Source organism: Palaemon carinicauda, chromosome 6, assembly GCF_036898095.1.
Source record: "Palaemon carinicauda isolate YSFRI2023 chromosome 6, ASM3689809v2, whole genome shotgun sequence".
Lineage (NCBI taxonomy): Eukaryota > Metazoa > Arthropoda > Malacostraca > Decapoda > Palaemonidae > Palaemon > Palaemon carinicauda.
This window is the reverse complement of record NC_090730.1, coordinates 12,742,420-12,759,919: the sequence shown is the minus strand read 5'-3', so window position 1 is coordinate 12,759,919 and position 17,500 is coordinate 12,742,420. Positions and strand designations below refer to the sequence as shown.

The window sequence follows — 17,500 nt, the reverse complement described above, 5'->3', positions numbered from 1 at the left end:
ACATTTATACAAACTTCACTTTGCACTATTAGTCATAATGATTCTTTACATGTCAGATTAGTTGATCACGTACCAGGAATAGCACAACACAAGAAACATAAGAGTCCTTTTTAAATCAGGATAACCTGCTGCCCGTAATCATGTTATCAAGGAAGTGTTCCTTTTCGTGCAGGCTGTTTCACTTGGTTTTCTGTTTGTTTGGTGGTCCTCTTCGCTTGAGTTCTCCAACTAGGGAAGTATTGATTGGAGATGCTCCTAGTGGTAGTCTGGATATTCTGGGAAATTGCTTTTAAAAGAAACAAACAAGCGTATTGACATTTCTTAAACTTATAATCAACAACCTCTTCATAAATGTAACGTGCCAATTTTAACATCATAACTAATGTAATTGTTAAGTGCTATACATTAACCCCCGTCTTTTGTCGATGTCCCCATCGAAAAAATATTATAAAGTTTTACACTTTGTTTTCATTTGCTTTTTCCCTTTTCTCTTTCAATCTTTCGGATCTCCTAAGACGTTTATTAAAGCTGTCATTCATATTACCTTTGTTTTCTTTATCATTACTTATACTAAGTGAAGGCAATGTTTCTCGTTCTTCTCCATTCCCATTTATTTTATCGGTATCAATACCAAATTTCCTCAAGACCTCTTCCATATCAGGCATTTCAACCTCATCTTCATCGGCAATACTAGCGGTTGGATTATTAGTATTTACTCTACAAGACTTTAATGGTCTGATATTGGCTCTGTGTATTACTTTAGATTCATACCCAACTGGTCGTATTCTAAACAGGCCACATTTGTCATCTAATATTTTTTCAATGACCCATTCCTCACTCTTAAACCTATCCTGTAACTTTGTTCTCCCAATTACTTGGTTTTCTCTTATCAAAACCTTTTGCCCTACCTTTAATTCGTTATCCCCTGACTGTTGCAACCTGCCCTTTGCTTTCGATGTCCAGTTTTTAAGAGTGTTATGCCCTGCCATTTCCCATGCTTCTCTCTGTATCTTCAATTGCTTATTAATCCATTCCTTATCTCTTTGTGTCCCTCCAATATCTAAATCAGGGTCCCAACAGTCAATACTTAATTTTGGTTCTCTACCAAATAACAAAAAATAAGGAGAATATCCTGTTACTGAATGAGGGGTTGAGTTATAAATTGAGATTAGTGACTGGAGATATAAAGGCCATTTTTGCTTTTTCTCTTCATCCAGTGTTCGCAATAAACTATATATTGTTCTGTTTGCCCGTTCTGTCTGGCCATTTCCCTGCGGATGGTAAGGAGACGTTCGAGATTTTGAGATATCAAAGATTCTACAAATTGACCGAACCAAACTGCTTTCAAAATTTCTACCTTGGTCAGAATGTAGTCTTTCCGGAATGCCAAATTTATAAAATACCTCGTTGACCAAAATTCGGGCCACAGTGGTAGCTTTTTGGTCTTTAGTAGGGAACGCCCATAAAAATTTGCTAAACATATCCGTTAAAACAAGAATGTGCTCTTTACCCGTTGAAGATTTCTCAACAGAACAGAAGTCCATAGCGATAAGTTCAAATGGTCTACTGGTTTCAATGTGAACTGGAGTTGTTTTAACCCCCGGCATCTCCTCCTTTGTGGTCAAACATACTAAGCAATTTTGAATATATTCCCTTACAAAACCCCTAACATTTGGCCAATAAACCCTCTCAGTTAAAACTTTCTCTGTTCTATCTATTCCCTGGTGACCAAATTTATCATGGAGTTCCCACAAACACTTTTCCCGAAGGCTCAATGGAACTGCTAACCTCCATTTTGATCTTTGGAATTCGTTGGTATCTACTTTATAAATTATTTCTTTTTTTATCTGTAAATTTTCTAATTCTCTCTTCCATGTGATTAATTCAGGTTGTAATTTAAGAATCTCTGTTTCCGCCGGTTCACCAAAAATCCATTTTCTAACAACTGTTAAAATAGGACATGTCTTTTGCTTGGTCTCTACATCCTCCCAGTCTAATATGTCCTGTGACATGATGACTCTGACGGAGTCACTTGTTACATAAGGTTCAATCCAGATATCATCACCATCAGGTTCTTCTGCGTCCCTAACCTGCCTCGAGAGCGCATCAGCATTAGAGTTTTCCTTTCCTGGCTTAAACTTTATTTCAAAATCAAACACTGCTAAATCCGCCACCCATTTCTGTTCAGTGTGATCTAGCTTAGCTGAACTCAAGTTACTAAGAGGCCCATTATCTGTAAAAACAGTGCACCTACTTCCAATCAGATACATCTTGAACTTCTCAGCCATTGCCCAATGCAGACCACATAATTCCAACTTCCTTGAGCTATAATTTCTCATGTTTCTCTCATACTTTCTTAAGGATCGACTAGCATAAGCTACTGGATGTAGCTTCTTGCCGCGTTTTTGTGATAATACTGCCCCTAGACCATCAAAACTTGCATCGATTTCTAAAGTAAAGTCCTTACCAAATTCAATCCCTTGCAATATGGGAGCATTGATGAGAGATTGTTTTAGCGTCTGAAATGCCTGTTCTTCTTTCTCCTGCCATTTATCCGCAACTTTCTCGCTAGATTTCTTTATTTTTCCCTCTAACAGTGTGTTGAGTGGTTTAGCAATTTGAGCAAAATTTTTTATAAAACGCCTGTAGAAACTACAGAATCCTAAAAAACCTCTCACCTCTTTTACAGTCTCTGGTCTTTTCCACTCTTCTACAGCCCTCACCTTTTCTGGGTCTGGACCAATACCGTCATTACTGATTATAAATCCTAAATATCTGACGCTAGTCTTCAGAAAATGACATTTATTCGGCTTTAACCTCAGGCCAAAATTTCTTAACCTTTTTAATAATAATTCAACTTTTTCTAAATGTTCATCAATAGAGTTTGTAAATATAATAAGATCATCCAGATAAATAAGTAAAAAATCATAAACAAAGTCTCCCAAAATGTTTTCCATACACCTCTGAAATGTAGCAGGGCTATTTGTGAGTCCCATTGGACACCTCCTGTACTGGTAATGACCCCAAGGAACAGAAAATGCTGTCTTATGCCTATCGTCTTTTTTTAATAGAATCTGATGATAACCTTGTGCCAAGTCAAACGTAGAAAAGAAGTTACCCCCTTCTAATACGTCGAGACTTTCAGATATTCTCGGTAGAGGAAAAGCGTCCTTAATAGTTATCTTATTCAACTTCCGATAATCAATAGTTAACCTAAGCCCCCCTCCTTTCTTTTTTACCAAAACTATTGGTGCAGCATAAGGGCTTTTACTTTCCTCAATAACTCCTCTTCTTGTCAGATCCTCTAACAGTTCTTTGGCCTCTGGTATTAAGGCAGGGGCAATTCGCCTGTATGGCAGTTTAATGGGAGTTTCATTTGTTAGTTTTATTTCGTGTTCCCATCCCTTTGCTGTACCTAAGTCCTCTTCATGAAGCTCAAAACAGTCTCTATACCTATGAATAAGCTCTTCCACTTTACATAAGGCCTCTTCATTTATGTTTTCATTAACCTGTATTCCTAGTGCTTTCCTAAAATCCCTTAATTCTCTTTTTGTTAATATCTTATTATCTGAACAAGTCTTTTTGTTTTCTACTACGGCTAAAGTTGCTTCCGCAATCCTTCCATTTGCTTCTATTGTTATTTCATCCTCATTCCAGTTTGCCAAACAAACAAATCCTACACCCCATTCAATAGATGTAAAACTAGGAATTATATGTACACCTGGCTGTAGATCGTCAATTTTTTCACTTACAATGCCTTCTAACAAAATATTCTCCCTGGGAACATTCTTCAGTTTATCAATAAATACTTTGATTACCTTCCTACTTCGACCAGGGATTTTCCTATTTTGTGTAGGTACACAAATTGCATAACCTAATTTCTCATCGTCTGCCCAAACTTTGAGGTTTTGAGCTACCCTTCGCATGCAATAATCTAACTTTTCATTTTTTCTCTTTTGACCACCGCAGTCGATTCCATCTTCAAATAAATGTGATAGTCCCCATTCCTTGAATAAAGACATTAAAATATTCATACCTAGCAGACATTCTTGTTTTGTATTAATTCCTAGACCCCTCACTCCTTGATCCTTTTTAACGTAAAGTACACATTTCTCTACACAAATGTCATTAACGTTTATATTTACAACTACATATCCTAAAATGCTCAATTCATTTCCAGCTATGTCGTATATGTAGTTACTGTCCTTGTAGAGATTCACATTTTTGGGTTTCAGGAATCTATTGTACCATCTTTCTGATATTAAGCTACAGTTAGCCCCAGAATCTAATAATCCTAGAACACTAACATCACCAATTCTCACCATCAGATTAAGGGTCTCGCCTCTCCTATGTAATTCTCCATTGTTTTGATTTTCACTGCACAATGAACGCACAAGGCCAACGACTTCCATTTCCTTTCCCTTACTGTTAAGTGGTTCTTCATTAGGCCGGACGCTAATTAATACGCCCGGCTTTGCCAGTTTCCCTGTTCGGTTGTCTCTTCATCACAATGAATTTCCCTAACTACATTTTCCCCTTTATCCTTACCAGAGACTGAACGATCATAAAAGTTTCTTTGCTCCTGATACATGCCTGGATTATCTACACACCTAAAAAAAGGATGACCTCTCAAGCCACATTTCCAGCATTTACCTTCAAATTTATTAAATTCTTTTCTTTTTGCATATCCTTGTTGAGTACTATGGCCATTTTCAACTCCGTTCATTTTATTATTCGAAGGTTTATTAATTATTCTGTCAGCGTTACAGTTTCGAGCTATGTGACCTTGCCTTTTACAGAACCAACAATAGAGAACTTCCCTCCTTTCAAAAATTCGCTGTTCTTCTTCCCTTGAATCAAAATCTTTCAATCTATCATTAACAAACTTTCCAGCCTCTTCGAGGATGATCAATGTTTTGTCACACAATTTTTTCCTTAACTCTGCTGCTAGATGCTTGTTTCTCATCCCCTTTACGAAAACTGTGCACTTTGTTCGCTCTCTCTCTGCGGCCTCCCTTTGACAGCTCTCTTGCACATCCTCGTCTAATTCATGAATTCTATCAACAAATTCCCACACACTTTCGTTCTCGCCTTGTCTTGCACTCCACAATTCTCTCCTTTTATCAAATTCATCCAAGCGTTTTCCATAAGTATTCATCAATATATTTCCTAATTCCTTCATGGTTTCAGGCTTCGCAGCCTTAATACGAGTTAATGCAGGATCTCTTAAACTTTGACAAGCAAATAATATTTTTTCTGTTTCATTAAAACTCAGCTGACTTGCACAGTAGTCTACTTGTTCCAGCCACCTCTTTATTTCTCTTCTAGTGCTATCTTTACCTGAAAATATTTCTAGCTGTGGTGCAGGTCGTGTGAATTGAATTTGAGTGTTTTCATTTTTTCTTTCCTCCTCACAGATAACATTATTTGACTTACTATTCATCAAATTTGATACGAATATTTTCCTGTCCATTTCCGAGATTTTACTTTCGAGTACTTGTACTCGTATCTTCCACTCGTTCTCTAAAAGTTTACATTTTTCCTCACATCTACTCATTACCTTGTTTAACTGAACCTCTATTTCATGTTTGTAATATGATGTGAGCTTGGCCTCCATTATTTCAAATTTTTCATTATATTCATCTCTGATTCTGTTTAATGTATACTGATAATCTCTTACTTCTTTCCTTTGCAACCCCTTTTTCCTGACATCATCTAGTTCATTAGCTAATACCTGATGCTCGTCATACATGAATTCAAACATATCATGAATATTTTCAATATCCCCATCCAATCTATCCACCCATTCTTCCAAGTCACATCCCACTTCCCTTCGTGTACCCTTGAACTTCCTCATATCCTTGTATGGTGAAGAATATTCACAGCTCATATTTCGCCCTATACTCCTTGGCATTGGATTTTCAGGAATATCCCTATCACTGACGTCTTCCTCACTCATTATGCTATATATCTTTTGCCTTCAAGTAAAAATAGTTCTATATATCTCTTGCCTTCAAGCAAAGACCAACTATCAAATAGTTCGTACTCTGAAAAATTTTCTACGTATTTACTGTTAAAATGCTAACAAGATTCATTGCACACCTAACTGGCACGAAACTAAAGAAGAGGAATGTTGACAGACCTGGTATTTGTGACTCGATGATTTCAGGGTTGTGCTGCACTCTGCTGGGCCCTCCTGGGCTGTGATGTTTCCGTGGATAACGTAATGCTCTGCTACCAAGTGTTGCATGAAGACGGATGAATGAAGGAAACACCAATGTTGACCATCAATACATTTACTAACACACAACCCTATAAATAATATATAATCTTAGTTAGTTAGAAAAAATAAAACTTATGAACATAACAAATAGAATATTTACATTTATACAAACTTCACTTTGCACTATTAGTCATAATGATTCTTTACATGTCAGATTAGTTGATCACGTACCAGGAATAGCACAACACAAGAAACATAAGAGTCCTTTTTAAATCAGGATAACCTGCTGCCCGTAATCATGTTATCAAGGAAGTGTTCCTTTTCGTGCAGGCTGTTTCACTTGGTTTTCTGTTTGTTTGGTGGTCCTCTTCGCTTGAGTTCTCCAACTAGGGAAGTATTGATTGGAGATGCTCCTAGTGGTAGTCTGGATATTCTGGGAAATTGCTTTTAAAAGAAACAAACAAGCGTATTGACATTTCTTAAACTTATAATCAACAACCTCTTCATAAATGTAACGTGCCAATTTTAACATCATAACTAATGTAATTGTTAAGTGCTATATATATATATATATATATATATATATATATATATATATATATATATATACTGTAAGACAGAAAAAGAGTAACATGAATATGACAGTAAACAAAGGTAGAGGAAAAAGAAATGGACATGGGCAGAACATCTAATGGGAATAACAAATAATAAATGGACATCATAACAAAATGGGTCCCTGGAGATAGTAAACGATGCAGGGGAAAAAGAAGACTATGGGTTGACGAACTAAGAAAATTTGCTAGTATAGACGTATTGAAAGACCATGAACAGGTGCTAGTGGAAAGATATCTGAGGCATTTATCCTGCAGTGGACTAGCAACAGCTAATGATGATGATGATGATGAGGATGAGGATGATGACTGTATATACTATATATAGCGTATGTGTGTGTATGTATTAATAATGAAAATAATTCAATAATACTTATGAATAATTAAATGTTGAATAATTAAGCATTCAGAATTTCCTCGTGTTAACAGGGCTATATTTCCTCAACACGAAATGCTTAGGAATAGATTTTTTTTTTTTTTTTTTAAGCAATGGTAGACTCCTCCCTGTATTTTTAGCTCCACGCCTCCCCCTATCCCACCCCCTCCCAATCAATGATTTCCCCGAGACTCATATTTCTAATAGGAAAAAAAAGAGAGCCTGAGGTCTAATCCCTCTCTAGTTGATTGGTTGTTCAAGAGTTACTTGGCGTCAAATATATCAGGGTCCGTGACGGGAAAAAGACGGGGAAGATTAAAGGAATCCAGAAACTGGCAGTTGATGGAACGAATCAACAGGTTCGCCTACGAGCAATCTGGGATTTGCTGAACCCTAATTTTGCTTATTATTGATATTTTTTTTTTTTTTTTTTTTTTTTTGTTACTCCATATGATTTACTTGAGGGAAAACTTTATTAGATTACATCTTATTTTGGCTAATTATCTGGAAAACCATTTATTGCCCCATTTTATATAATTCGGATAAACTATTCAGGAGAAGTCAGTGTTACTTTATATATGACTGCCTTTAATGTCAGCCTTGTCTCACGATAAATAGACAGCCTTGTTTGCAAGCTCTTAAATGCTTTCTCGATCAATCTTCCATTGGGACATTTGTTAGCATTCTAGTTTTATTTATCGAGAAACGTATGGCTCCAGAACTTTCAAGGTTAAGAGAATATGTCCTATTTATCTAACGTCACAGCAACTTTCTTCTTGGAGGTAAGGAAAATCCAGGAACTTATTTATGTCAGAAATAGGAGACTTTTTCAACTTTAATTAGGAATTAGGAAATGAGTGGTTGAATCAGCTGCATTATACAAATAAAATCAAAAGATTATAATTGTAAGATTACACTTGATAGATAGTTTTTATAACAAAGAGAATAGATAAAAACAAATGTTTCCAAATATCTCAGATGGTAGACAGCGAAGGACTAGATTTATTTATTCATACAAAGCTTTATAAAAAGTACAAGAAAAACACAGTACCACAGTATCGTAATTCAATAAACAATAAACATAAGGGAGCATTTCAATATGCTATTTAAAACCAGCTGCGACAAAGGAAACTGGATAGGACCGATTTATCGTATTGTAACCTTTACATAAAAGAAAAATCATAAGGCTACTTGGCAACTAATGGCCCGTCATTGTGACGTCATGAGACCTGGTAGTCACGTGACCTATCGTGCCTCTGCCCCAATGGAGACGGGGAGACTCGAACGCACTTTAGCAAGTTAGTGTTACTTCGTAAGTGGTGCCGTTAAGTAATCCTGGGGCCAGTCAGCCGGCGGGAGAGGATATTTAAGTGAAGTAAGAACTTGAAGTTTTGGGCGAAAAACAAATATCTATCAGCAGTGCTAAGGATAACTTCAAACTAACATTCCTCGTAGTACACGAAACTTGAGCTGTTTTTCTCGGTAAGGATATTGAAATGATTTGAATTATTGTTATAATTTCTGTTTGCAATCATTGCTATTACGCATTGAATTATATCAATTGACATCGTTCTACGAATTATCAATATAAGAAGCAATTTTTTTTAAATTAAGTACTGTAAATGTGATAGGAAAAACAATAAAAATCGGAATAGAATATAGCGAGATTTTGTCGCTCGTGTCTTTGCTAAATTGACTTAAAGACACTATCACCTTGTTCATTTCCACTTTAATTATCTTGAGAGAGAGAGAGAGAGAGAGAGAGAGAGAGAGAGAGAGAGAGAGAGAGATTTGGTCATGAATTGCTATCGAGTAAAGAAATTGTTAATTCATAGTGTACAGATTATATTTGCAAGAAAGCAAGTAAGTACAGTATATGTACAGTATTTACACGTAAAAGAAAGAAAAAAAAGACAAAGTACACACATTCACTGTATATAAGTATGAATGATAAAATTTCTATAGCTATCTACTTTAGATACTAAAGCACATATAATCGCAGGGTATAACTTCGATGAATTTGTTTATATCAAAACTACAAAACATGGTATGTCTATAAATACTTAATAATGTTGTCCCACGTTACGAAAACGGCGTGTTTATCAAGCAAAACTGCTTAGTAATTTTGAAAGCACACGCACACGTGTTCGCTCGCCCTCACAGTCAACTGAAGAGTCTCAAAGAAAAATAGCAACTATTTGTCACTTTTGAGTTTGTTTTTGAGAAACTATGTTTATCAATATACTATAGATGGCATTCCAAACACAAAACCTTCACTTTAAAGAGAGAATAACGTAAATCAGTGAAATATATTATTATTATTATTATTATTATTATTATTATTATTATTATTATTATTATTATTATTATTATTATTATTATAATTATTATTATTATTATTATTATTATTATTATTATTATTATTATTTGTTATTGATGTTTTCATCATTCAAAACGCCTACACATCCAAGAGCCCTTAAACTGCCGATTCCATATGTAAAAAAATGTGATAATACTAACAGAACAAAATATAGTAAAATAACAGATTTACAGGAAATATTTTGATCACCACGGCGGAAAGATATCAAAGAAGAACCATTTGCTGCTGTTTATTACTCCTGACTCCATGTGAAGTGTAGTGAAAAAAAGGAAAAACTGGAAATTCAAAGAATAAACCAATATGAAAGACCTACAAAAGACAAGTCTTTGAAACTTAAAGAGAATATAAAGCATTTCAGAAAATCATACCAAAAAAATATCTACCTCATTTGGAAAACAAAGTAGGATTCTAAAAGGCCTACAAAATGAAAAGAAAAATCACTCTAAAAGGCCTATAGAAATAAAGCAGTTTTGAAAATATATGCTGTAAAATGGTTTAAACACCCAGCTGTGTTTCTAAAGCAATGTCTACAAAATAGTCGCTCTTGAAAGTCTACTAAATAAAATATATGATATAAAATAAAAAGGGAAAATCCAACTGTGCTTCCAGAGCAATGAAAAGGAGGCTTCGTCCGGAAATAGTTGCAATCAAACCAGCCTAAGCGATTGCAGCATTTATTGCAAATGCATCCCGGATGGAAGACATGATTTCTGCGTTGGGATGACGCCTGCATAATGATTAATCGTGATCTGCTTTTGTATGATATCAAATCGTTACGCCAGAGGATCGTGTCAGTAAAGCGGGGTTTACACGGTCGAACGGTTAGTCGAACTCGGTTGTCGAACTTGCTTGTCAAACGGTTCGAAGAGGTGGAGTCAGCCACAAATGCATAAGGTTTGTGGACAATGAAATTTCGCCAACAAAAGGCAGGCGAGAACAGACTTTCTTCGAACCGTTCGACAACCAAATATCCGGTTCACACGTTCGAACATCACTTCAAACACTTGTCTGTCGAACCGCCTTCAGAATGATTACTTTATTAAATGACATTGTGGCCCAAGAACTTTGAGCTGGTGATTAAGATATCAAAGATGAACTCTATAAATTAAACCAATTCTAAAATGTTATTATTTTAAATAGTTGGTTATAGCGACATTTTCTCTCTCTCTCTCTCTCTCTCTCTCTCTCTCTCTCTGCAACGCAGAACTATCGGCTGGCAACTAGGTGTAAAATTCACTGTTTAGGACTCAGGTTATCAAAGCTACACACGCGCAATACACACACTCATATATATATATATATATATATGTATGTATATATATATATATATATATACAAATATATATACATATAAATATATACATATATATATATATATATATATTTATATATACATATATATATACACATATATATATTTATATATACATATATATATATATATATATATAAAATATATATACATATAAATATATACATATATAAATATATATACATATGCATATATATATATATATATATACTATATATATATAAATACACACTTATGTAAATTATATAAACCTATGTGTGTGTATTCGAGATTCATAATTACAGTAAGGCACCTCTGCGTCAATAAGAATTTGTATGAAACATTTAATTAGATAATAACTAAAACTTTCTTTCACTATCTTCATATATGGAAGCTTGAGGTACATACGCAGCGTTCTCTACATTTACTGCAGTAAAAGAAAACGTTCAGAATTGCATCAAATGTCAGGGTCTTGGACCTGTGTTATAACGCATGAAGAAATATGTCAATCTTTTATTGGAGAGTTATAAAATCGTTGCCGTAAATTAATGAGTGACTAATGAATAATATTGCGTCATGTATGAAGAAGTGAAGATAATACCAATTTTCCTGTGGCTTCTTTTTTTAATACGTGCTCTCTCTCTCTCTCTCTCTCTCTCTCTCTCTCTATATATATATATATATATACAACGGTAATACACACACATGTATGTATATATATATATATATATATATGTATATATATATATATACATATATAATATGCACATATAAACGCATTTTCTCTTGATGTTTGGCGTATTTTAGATTAATATGGCTTAAGTGGAAGACAAGACCTCTTGCCGTTTAGCTTCCAGTATTTTTTCATAAAAATTGGGGAGGAGGATATAAATACATACGTACTACTTTTCCGCCCTAAATCCCAATTTTGCAGAGAGACTTTTGACAGGCTCCTATGAACTATAGCCCGTGTCTCACACAAGGTGAATCAATCTATAAGTAACCATGAGATATCTTTAGCAACATGAACTGTGTCTGCAAATATTCACAGGAAATTAGAAGCAAATCAGTACTGGTTATTCAGGAGACCAGAATACTGTAGTAGCAGATACACCACCAAGCGTTGCTTTTTTATTTCTTTCTTTTATTGACATTAGGATTGTGGTGGTTGATGTGGTAACGTCCCTGACTGGGGTTCGAGTCTTGCTAAGACTGGTTAGTTTCTTTGGTCGCTGCAACTTCACCATCCTTGTGAGCAAAGGAGGGCCCGGGGCGTTGTTTTGCAATAGCCTTTAGGTCTATCTCTAGGGCATTGTTCTACTCGATAGGGCATTGTCACTGTCCCTTAACCATACCATTCATGAGCGGCCTTTATACATTTTAAACCTTTCAAGACTATCAAACACGAAGTTAAGTGCCATATCGAGCAAAACAATGGGTGTGTTCTATTGAGAACGAATGGCTGGATGGAAGTCGAATTCAACTAACCAAACTAGATATCAATCATATGCGCTAAACGGGTTTGTTTTGCAATGAGTTTGAGAATTGGGAGCAAATCAGGAGTGTTCTATATATTGTCAGTGATGCGATACAAGTCAAATTGATTTAAGTAACCTTACAGTATATTTTGGGCAAGAACCATGTACACCGTTATGCAAAATGTGACAAAGTAGGTCCGATATGTTTATTGACTGATAGGAGAGTAGAAAGTGAGATTACTCTCTGTTCCTGGTAAGAAAAGTTGGTATTGACAATGATATTGTAAAAATGGGGAAATTTCATGGGATGTTGCAATTCAGTTTGTTCTTATAAAGTGACCTGTTCTGAGAATAACTCGCACAAAGTTTATGTTATGTGAAAGATCATATAATTATTTACGTATGATATTTATATTTAATTTCTTTTTTATGAGTTGAAAAAAAGATAGGAAAAGTTTTCAAAATTTTTTAAATAAACCAAACAGCGTTGGAGTATGAAAATCCAAAGATGAATAAAACCTGCTGACCCCTGAATTTGTGACTCCTAATAAACAAATGCGGAACTGCAGACCATAGCGGAGAGATGTTCTCGACTGCAATGTCCTATGTACTGTATGACACTTATAATTCAATGTGTGATTCTCGACAGCAAATTTAATTTTGAGAAACACACTAGGCATATGTCTTCTTCAATTGCACGAATACTGGCCTATTGAGGCAGTCTTTTAAGATTTTCGGTGATTAATCTATTCTAAAAAGTGTTTTAATTCTTTTATCCTACCCTGTTTCGAGTATTATTATCCTCTCTGGTTTTCAGGTGCCGATTCTCATCTTAATTTGTTGGACAGGAACTGATGGTCTATAAAATTTCTTATTCGTGATCTAGATATTAATTTCTGGCACCGTCGTTCAATTAGTTCATTATGCATGTTGCATAAGATTTTTCATAACTCTGATCATCCCTTACATTTAGATCTCCCTGGACAATTCTATCCTGTTCGTAAAACTAGGTATGCAGATAATTCTAGTAGTCAGACCTTCTCCATCATGAGGCTCAATACTACACAGTATTCTAGAAGTTCTATTCCATCTGTGACCATGTCATGGAATGAGCTTCCTAATCGGGTAGTTGAATCAGTAGACCTTCAAAAGTTCAAAGTTGGAGCAAATGTTTTTATGTTGACCAGGCTGACATGAGTCTTTTCATAGTTTATCAATAAAACATCTGTTTTAATGCTGTTACTGGTTATAAAATACTTCATTTTAATTGTTCATTACTTTATTTCCTTTCCTCACAGGGCAAATTTTTCCTGTTATACCATCCTGCTCATCAAACTAGGGTTTTAGCTTAGCTGGTAATTATATATATATTTATATATATACATATATATATATATATATATATATATTTATATGTATATATATATACGCACACATATATATAAATATATATATATATATATATATACACACACACACATATATATATATGTATATATATATATATATATATGTGTGTGTGTGTGTGTGTGAGTGTGTGTACTCTTTGGGTATAGTCTTGTCTTAGGCAATTTTCATTAAATACTAAATGCATTTAATGAAAAAAAAATATATATGTATACACATACACACATCTATATATACATATACCTATATACTATATATATATATATATATATATATGTATATATATATGTATATATATGTATATATATATATATATATATATGAGAGAGAGAGAGAGAGAGAGAGAGAGAGAGAGGGGGGGGGGGGTCTACGCGGTAATACAATTAAATCCCTTAGTTCATGACCATTTCATTTGAACACGAATGGAGAAGGACAAAGGGTGGAACCAAACTGGAATAATCAAGTATTCATTTTCACCTTGGTCTCTGGGCGTACACACTGTCTAAATGAGTTTCCCCTTAGGTGAAATTATCATTTTTACTTGGAATGTTCGTACCTTTATTCTAATGGGGGCAAAATTGGCCATTAACTAGACTAGGAAGCTTACTCAAAATAGAATTATGGATATTGTTATCTATATCCGGATTATTCTTCTTGAATAGGAATTGTATTATCTGAATTGAAAGTTTCCACAGTATAGAAGGTCTTAAAAGAAAAAATAATATGAGAAAATAAGATATAAATTAGATTAAGATCAATTTGCTTTAGTATGACGGATTTAAAAGCTCAAGATAGGACGACTGGCGAAATCTAACCGAGGCCCTTTGCGTCTATAGGAGTAGGAGATAATGATAATGACATTATACCGTTAAGTCAAAGGATCGTGTCAGTGATAGAATAGTTATGTACTGTATGTAGCTGTATCAAATACACAATCAATAAAATAGATATTCAGAAAGGGAAATTGTGCCCAAGAGTGCCCCGATTATCGTACAATGGCTACGGCACAGAGCTTGGTTGGGGAATATCTGTTATTGGGACAGAGCCCTGCTACAACTGACTGCCTAAACTAAAGGGAATAGGTATTAACAGGATATTACGTGGCCCCATCTTCCAACATTGATATGAAAATAAAATGTGCAGTACAGAGATACACTTTAAAACGCGCGAATTCAACAGAAATTTAATAAAAATAATAGGGCCCTTTAAATTCGAATATTGGAATAAAGTAAGAAAGAATTAGACTTAACAGGGGGCTTGTGGTCTGACTTTCATTTTAGTAACAGAATCTATTCAGTAACAAAATCTGATACGTAATAAAATCTGACGAGGAACAAAATATGTTGTCAGAGATTGTATTAAGAACTCTGACGAATAACAAAAACTGTCAAGGAACCAAATATACCGATTAATAAAGAATATTTCAATGAAGTACAGTCATTCATATAAGTTAATGGATGTCCGGGTGTTTGAGAGACATTCCTATTTCACTCCTTTCTGGACGACAGGTGCCTGGGAGCGGGGAAACCTGTTAAATACTCAACTACCTATTTCACGCTCCCAGACACCTGTCGTTCAGAAAGGGGTAAAATGGAAATTTCTCTCAAACATCCGGACATCCAGCAACTTATATAAGTCAGTGTACCTGATGAGTACACAACTGTAACAAAATGAGGACTGCAAAGTTGATGACTGTTAAGATAAGGTCTGTTCAGCTGTAATCTGTTAAGATATTGAGTATACTGTATTGATAACTTTGGATTGAGCCCACGATGAGCCTCCGTCAGTGGAAATAAAACTGAAATATTTACTGGGCCTAATTATGGGAAAACAATACAGAATCGCCTCTGGAGTAATGGAGGGTTATAGGCGTAAATCAATAAGAATTTCCTTCTTTTTGTATAATGGTAGCTCGTGATCCTGGTCGTTGTAACGCCAGATACTCCGCAATCGATCAATCAATCACTCTGCAGAGCCATAACTATGTTTCTATATATCATGTCCATATAATAATAATAATAATAATAATAATAATAATAATAATAATAATAATACCCTCGCATAGGAGTCGCATAATAAGCAGAAAGAAAATGCATATGTCTATTGACTGCAGCATTACTTCAGTAAAACGATGTAACACGAGCAAGTCAAATTCATTCATTCCGTTACGTGTCTTTCATAATACTGTCTACTTGTCACATAGGAAATCCTGTTTACCTTTTTGAGTTGATCTCAAAAGAGCTGATAAGGGGAGGTGTGTTAAAAAGAATGCGAACATGAAAACAGATCGCCTACACTCTCTCAGATCTATTAATACAGTGATTTATTATCAAAGTATTGAATAATAAAGATACGGTTATTATTATTATTATTATTATTATTATTTGCTAAGCTGCAACCCTAGTTGGAAAAGCAGGATGCTATAAGCCCAGGGGCTCCAACAGGGAAAACAGCCCAGTAAGGAAAGGAAACAAGGAAAAAAATTAATTGTTTTAAGAACAGCAACAATATTGAAATAAATATTTCTTATATAAACTATAAAAACTAACAAAACAAGAGGAGGAGAAACAAGAGAGAACAGTGTGCCCGAGTGTACCCTCAAGCAAGAGAACTCTAACCCAAGGCAGTGAAAGACCATGGTACAGAGGTTATGGCACTACCCAAGACTTGAGAACAATGGTTTGATTTCGGAGTGTCCTTCTCCTAGAAGAGCTGCTTACCATAGCTTAAGAGTCCCTTCTACCCTTACCAAGAGGAAAGTAGCCACTGACCGACTACAGTGCAGTACTTAACCCCTTGAGAGAGAAAAAAATGTTTGGTAATCTCAGTGTTGTCAGGTGTATGAGGACAGAGGAGAATGTGTAAAGAATAGGCCAGACTATTTGGTGATGTGTAGGCAAAGGGAAAATGAACCGTAACCGGAGAAAAGTATCCAATGTAGTACTGTCTGGCCAGTCAAAGGACCCCATAACTCTCTAGCGGTAGTATCTCAACGGGTGGTTGGTGCCCTGGCCAACCTACTACCTGCAACTGAATGCAGTGACTAAGATATATATATATATATATATATATATTATATATATAAATATATATGGATATATATATTATATCATATATATATGTATGTTTATATATATTTATATTCATATACATATATATATATATAAAATATATATATATATATATATATATATATATCTTGTAATTGGTAAATTAAAAAGAGGTCCTTATTGCCAATAATTAATTCAACTGCTTTAAAAATGAAGAAATTGAAATATAGTTTGCCCAAAGTTCCTTGATTTAACCTAATCCTATCTTATCTATTTTTACACGCTCGTGCATATATACATTTATATTTGTATATATTTTTATACATAAGGTCATATATATATATATTAACATTTATAAAAACAAACCACAAGGAAGTGAAATAATAGGGGACATGAATAGTTTCAATGCCAATGACTGTAATCTCAAATCACGGAGTCTCTTAGTAACCATGAATAATGATACTGAGTAAATAACAATCAAGTAAAACTATAAAACACACAATAAAAGAAATATTTTAAACATTTCCAAAAGATTTGGTTGACTGATGCCTCCAAGGGCTTCGCTCACAAATTCCAAAATCCTACAGGAACCCGAGGGACATTTTGCATGGCCACTACCTCAGGCGGGAGTTAAAAACAGACCAGGGGCCCTTCTTACGGGGCCTTGGGCTCTAAAGCCCACAG

General features: G+C 34.8%; 1 long non-coding RNA gene and 1 pseudogene across 1 annotated transcript in view; one reads left to right on the top strand and one right to left on the bottom strand.

The window, feature by feature from the left end:
• LOC137642869 (uncharacterized) overlaps positions 1-17,500 on the bottom strand; it is a 443,369-nt pseudogene that overhangs the window by 349,658 nt on the left and 76,211 nt on the right.
• LOC137641960 (uncharacterized) overlaps positions 8,502-17,500 on the top strand; it is an 18,321-nt gene continuing 9,322 nt past the window's right edge. The window contains exon 1 of the long non-coding RNA XR_011044609.1: positions 8,502-8,692. This is a non-coding gene — a long non-coding RNA (uncharacterized lncRNA). The remainder of the gene's footprint in view (positions 8,693-17,500) is intronic.